This window comes from Cyprinodon variegatus, unplaced genomic scaffold (assembly GCF_000732505.1).
Source record: "Cyprinodon variegatus isolate N-32 unplaced genomic scaffold, C_variegatus-1.0 Scaffold103, whole genome shotgun sequence".
In the NCBI taxonomy this organism is placed as follows: domain Eukaryota; kingdom Metazoa; phylum Chordata; class Actinopteri; order Cyprinodontiformes; family Cyprinodontidae; genus Cyprinodon; species Cyprinodon variegatus.
The window spans coordinates 337,062-343,061 of record NW_015150556.1 but is presented as its reverse complement, the minus strand read 5'-3'; positions in this window follow the sequence as shown (position 1 = coordinate 343,061).

Here is a 6,000-nt window from a genome sequence, read left to right as displayed (position 1 = left end):
TGCGGGCACTCCAGCTATCTCGAAAATTACAATATGTCCTATAATCCTCATTAATCCTACTTTATGCATCATACATTTAATATAACATTACTACTCTTTATCACTAGATAGCACATCGTCATCCACACAATGACCACTTACCACGCAATCACAATTAATTGAATTACATAAAGCTCACATTAGCTACATATTAGAACCGTGTGTGCATGTATACAATTGTATAAAAATGTATTGTGTAATCAATGAAACAATACTCAAAAGGTTTTGAATCAGCGCTTAACAGTTTTTGAGTGGCGCTCCCCCTACAGGACATGTTTAAAATAGCACTATTGTAAACACGGACAGCTCTTCGTGTGCCCTGCACCTCATAGCTACAGCACACTGCGACACAGCTGGAGGATGTATGCCAGCACAAGTTGTCTAAAGGGGTGGGCAGTATTGTACAATCCATCCATTTTCTTCCACTAATCCATCAGGGTCACAGTGGGACGGGTGCCTTTCTCCAGCAGTCTATGTGCAAAAGGCGGGGTGCACCGTGGACAGGTCACCAGTCTACTGCAAGGCAACAAAAAGACACACAACCATGCTTACACCAAAAAGCAAATTTATGGAAACCAATTTATCTAATTGGAGTACCTGGAGAGAACCCACACATGCGCGGGAAAAGCATGCAAACCAGTGGGGGATCCAGAGGGATAGCTGAAATCCTTGCCCCCCTGTTGCCACCCTGCTAAAAACATTAAAACTGTTTGAATTTTATGAAGATTTGCAAATTAAACTGTCAATTTTCCCAACGGTCTTAAATGCATCCTCAGGCAGAACGCTTCTGGATAAACTAGCATCCACTTCCTTCATGCTCCAAATGGCGCCAAAACACAAAACAGCAGCAAGACACGGGATCAATGAAAACATTTCCTTTGCTGATATGCATGTTTATCGGTATTAAATTGAACAAAGTGCTGTTTTAACAGGAAGTAAGGGAGATATTGCACTGCAGTGCTTGTGGTTAGTATTACCTATAAGCAGTGGTGGCTGGTGGAGTTTTCTCCAGGGGGGGCTATACATTTAAAACAGACGCATGCCAAAAACCAATCAAACATACACAGTTATCATACCAGTACATTTGTATATTCATATGAATGCCAACAACAAAAAACATTATAAAACACTTTATAAAAACAAAACATAATTTCATGTGCAGGTTTACTTTTTGTACATACATTTTGCCCTTCTGAGGCTTTGTGAAGGCAAATCTGTGTTTTGCATGCTCCAATATTGTGTCACAAACTTAAAAAAATAATGTACCAGTTTAATAATGGAGAAGCTATTAGTCAGCTTTATAATTTTTTAATATATAAAAACAATCTGTTTTCTGAGAATGTGTTTCAATGTGAACAAAAAGTTAATTGTATAATATTATTTTCCATGTGAATCCCAGATTGTTCATTCTTCTTTGCCTTTTCTAAAAAGTGCTTTAAATCAGTCGTATCCATCTGTATCTATGCTGAGTCCGATACTGACATTTGAAAAAGGAGGCAGAAAAAGCGGATTACAGCTTTAACCTCACTCCATGCACTAAAGCCTAACATACACTGTGTGGCTTTTTTGCCATTTTCGGGCCAACTTTCCAGTCATGCAAGAATATTTCGATCAGGCCGACTTTCAGCATGATCGTGCAGCGGGCGCGGTGTAATGTACAGGGGGTAACGAGGGGCGCTCAGCCTCTCACGACCACCTCCCGATCAGGAATCGTGAGGTTGGGAGAAAATCAACATGTTTGAAATTCAGTCGGCCGTCGTGGGCAAATCGCTCATTGGGCACGCGCAAACAAGGATTCAGAATCATGCAAGGGGGCAGTAAGTAAAATGTTCTTTCTGTAAAATTGACAGATGATAGTAGCCACATTTGGTCAGCCATGTCTTTGTCCAAATACATTTTTACTTTTTAGGGCTTTCAACACAAAAAATTGTCAAGGTACCGCGTTTCACTCTAGTGAGCTTCATATTCCTCTTCTGCTCGTTTGGCTTCCGGATAGACCAGTCCAAGTAGCGCAATCTAATTGCGGAGCTGAGTCTGACGTGGCTTTTGGACGTGCAGCGTGAGCAGGTAGATCGCATCAGAGCGTCGGGTCGCACAGTGTAAGAACATGCTTTGTTAGCTGTTAACTCACACTGTACGACGATACCCTGTGGTTTCGTTGTACATGTGAGCTGTAGCTGCATGCAACGATTGAAAAAAATCGCACAGTTTATGCCCTGCTTTAGCCCAGCCTTGTAGCTAAACCAGGTCCTGGGAAAGGATGTTTATTGGACCATTTGTCTCCCTCTCTCTCTCTCTCTCTCTCTCCAATGCATCTCTTACTCCTGCAACTCGACCTGTCAATCACCCACAAAACGTCTGTGCTGTGGCGAAAGGTAGTGAAAAAATACACTTCCTGTCAGCTCAGGGCACACGAGAGCTGCACCCCAAGCTTTCCTGTACTTCTGTATTGCAGAGGAGCTACTGTGCATGTACAACTTTTAACGAGAGTTAATGGGCAAAAATGTTTTGCACCCTAGGATGGAAATACGTCACCAATCCGACGAACAATGAAATGACGCTTTACTTGTCATTAAAGATTATTCATCTTGCACATCTCAAAACATATGTAGCAATATATTTCGAAATATTTTACATTTTATTTTAAAATTAAATTTAAAAAAAAAACCCATATATACACATATATATATATATTTTTTTGTCTTAATTATAGTGATTGGGATGGTTGGGGCGGCACCCTGGCGCCCTCTATTGAGCAGCCGCCACTGCCTATGAGTATTACTAGTTTTTTAATTACTAGTCTCATGAAATGGACAAATAGCTTCACACTGGTGTGAAGACACTTAAAAGAACATGTTCTTAGCAAAATGTTAAGCAACAATCACAGAAATTACACTACAAAAAATGTAAATCTAAATGAGTCTTTTTTTCTTAAAATAAGTGCACTTTTTCTTGAATCGAGGAGGTAAGTGAGGCTCTTTGCCAATGAGACAAGACATTTGAAATAAGAAAAAACGATTATCATATACTTATCTTATTTTAAGAGTAAAAATAATCATTCCATTGGCAAATCATCTTATTTACCTTCTCAAATTAAGGGTAAATACACTTAATTTAAGAATTTTTATTTATTGCTACATAGTTTTTGCAGTGTAGGTGCATTGAGGGTTTTTTTGTATGAATTATGGGACATTATTCCTAAAGGAGAAGCCTCTGCTTGCTTTGGGGAAAACATTCAAGTCAGACTTAGAAAACCTTAAGCATAAACTTCATCAAATGAGAGGGCTTCTTTTGAGAAGGGAGAAAAGTGGAGAGAGACCAGCTTCTCTACTTGAGTTTTACAATTTGGCTAGTGATTTCAGTTAGGACTGCATCCTGCGAAATAAGTTTCTCTGCCATTAGAAGAATAAAAACCCACCTTAGGTCAACAATGGCAGATGATAAATTAAGTCACCTGGGCATACACAGTCTTGAGTCAAGGAGGGCATATTACCCAAATATGAAAGACTTTGTAAAACATTTTGCTTCATCTCACTAGAACTGTTGCTGTTCTGGTTGCTTTTGTGAACTTGGTGTTGTCATATCGCTGGGCAGTGGTCAACTATAGTCAGTTTTATAGGGCTTTATTTATTTATTTTTTTCTTTTGTTGTTCTATTATTATTATTCTTTTGGAACACATTTAAATGTGCACCGCTACTTGTCCTGCCCTGTTTTGACAGGTCCATTGAGTATTTGTTTATTTCTATTTTTGCTGTATTTATAATACATTGTGCAGTACATCATTATACACATTTTGAAAAATAAATAGCTTTAATTCAATCAAAATTTATTTTTGCAGATAATGATTCTTGTTTGTAGTCTAACTGAGCCCTTTATATACAGGCACCCCCAAATAATGCCTTGCATCCCTTTGCCACCCCTGTTCTAAAAGTCCAGCTCAGCCAGTATTGGAAATAAACAAAGTATATTTACTTAAGTACTTTTTGATTATCTTTACTTTACATGAGTAATTTTGTTGTTGTTGTTTTTTTTCGGGGGGGGGGTTACTTACAACTTTCACTCCACTACATTTCAAGAAGGCTCCTAAATGCTAATTCCTTTTTGGTCAGATTAGCTTTGTAAAACACTGTTGCTGTTTTTCTTTCTTGAAATGCAATTTCAACATGCGTGATACCAGCCATTAGGACTGAATTTGGATGCCAATTTGGACACCAGAGGTTTGCATGACATCCCATAAATGCGAGAAACTCAGGGGAGATATTAGTTGTAGTTTATAATTCTCATTAAGGCGTTAGTTGTTGCCATTTGGCCAACTTGCTCAGTCGGATGAGTTCTTAAATCAGAGTAAAGGTCTCTTTGTAGTAATAGATTCAACCTTAAAACTCTATCAATAGTGAAAGTGCGAGGAGAATAAAGACTCCTGTTTTCTTTTTGGTTTGCCTTTAAATAAGAAACAATATTCAAATAGCTGTCCTTGTTTTTTGTGGAATTTACAGTTCTTTACAGGTGGTTTAGAATATGTAGCAGATTGATCAGCTCTATGCACCAATACATCAGGTGGTTTCTGAAAGTTACAAGGTTCTTTAAAATAATTAGAAAAAAATTAGACAGAAATATACTGATATTAGACAATTTCATTTGTATTTTTGAATAGTATCACAGGGGTTGACGTTAAGGATTTTTACCACCTGCCCTTTGGGCAAGTGACTTTCACATTTCATTTGCCCAGAAACAATTTTTACTTGCCCAGTATAATGTTTGATAAATATAGTTCCTACTATTCATTTTTGTATATTTATCAATGAAACATGTTTGTTTTTTAAATGTTTTTTTGTAATTCAGTATTTTTTAAGTTTCCAGGTTCCTGGTGTGTATACAGTATGCATGCGTCAGATAATGAACTCAAGCCAACATTAAAGTGTTAACATGCTTTTCAATCCTTCCTGCATATTCTTTTCAAACTAAACTTTGCTTTAAACTGTTGTGTGCTTGGAAAAATATAAATTGTAATGTTAAAAATATAAAAAAAAAACTTGACAGGTAAAAAACATAAGATAAATCACAAATGAAAAACTTTTATTTTAGAGTCATGGTATGTTTATACAAGATAATACTATTAATATAATGTGACTTTTCTAGAGAATCATTATACATAGTTATTTTATACAGGGTTTCCACAGTCTTACATAGTTTCAGAATTCCCTGACTTTTAACTGATTCAGGATTAGTTTTCCCTGACAAAATAAATGCAGCCGTTGGTCATTTTTGTAACTACATCAAAATTACCGCTAGGTGGAAAAAAATCACGCCATCTGGTGGAAAATCACCTGGCTTTTGCAAATCAAGCGAGAATGTGTAGTAAAACAACAAAAATGGCGCTGGCAACGTTTCTGGGTCGTTTTCAGCGAATGTCGGTGATTTTAAAGTAATTTTGAGTGATAAATATTTTTTTTGGCAATCATTGCACTTGCCCGGCAGGCAAATGCAATGAAATTTGTACTCTCCCAACAATAAAAACTACTTGCCCACGGGAGATCGGGCAATGGTTAACATCGAGCCCTGTATTATCAAAAGTAAGTACTTCAATACTTTAACTAGAGTAGATGTTTGACCAAGTTAATTTACTTGTAGTTGAGTAAGATTTGACAATGAGTATCAATACTATTATTTGGGTAAGAGTAGAAGTCTTTTTTTCAAGGAATTGTAAAATTTTTACAAGTCAGTGAAAGGTAATGGTGCTTTCGCACCAAAAGTGTTCTGGATGTCAAAGCATATGATTTACATACAAAGTCTATGGTGGAAGACGTCAACCAACATTGATTTTGTGTCGTGTTGGGAGCAGCTCATCCTGGCTTTCCAGCATTGGGGCATCTCAATGTCAGACGCTCAAGTTTTGAAATTTAAACTCTTGCAGGTTAATGCAAAGCGTCAACCAATTATAAAAGCTGATCCAGCGTTTT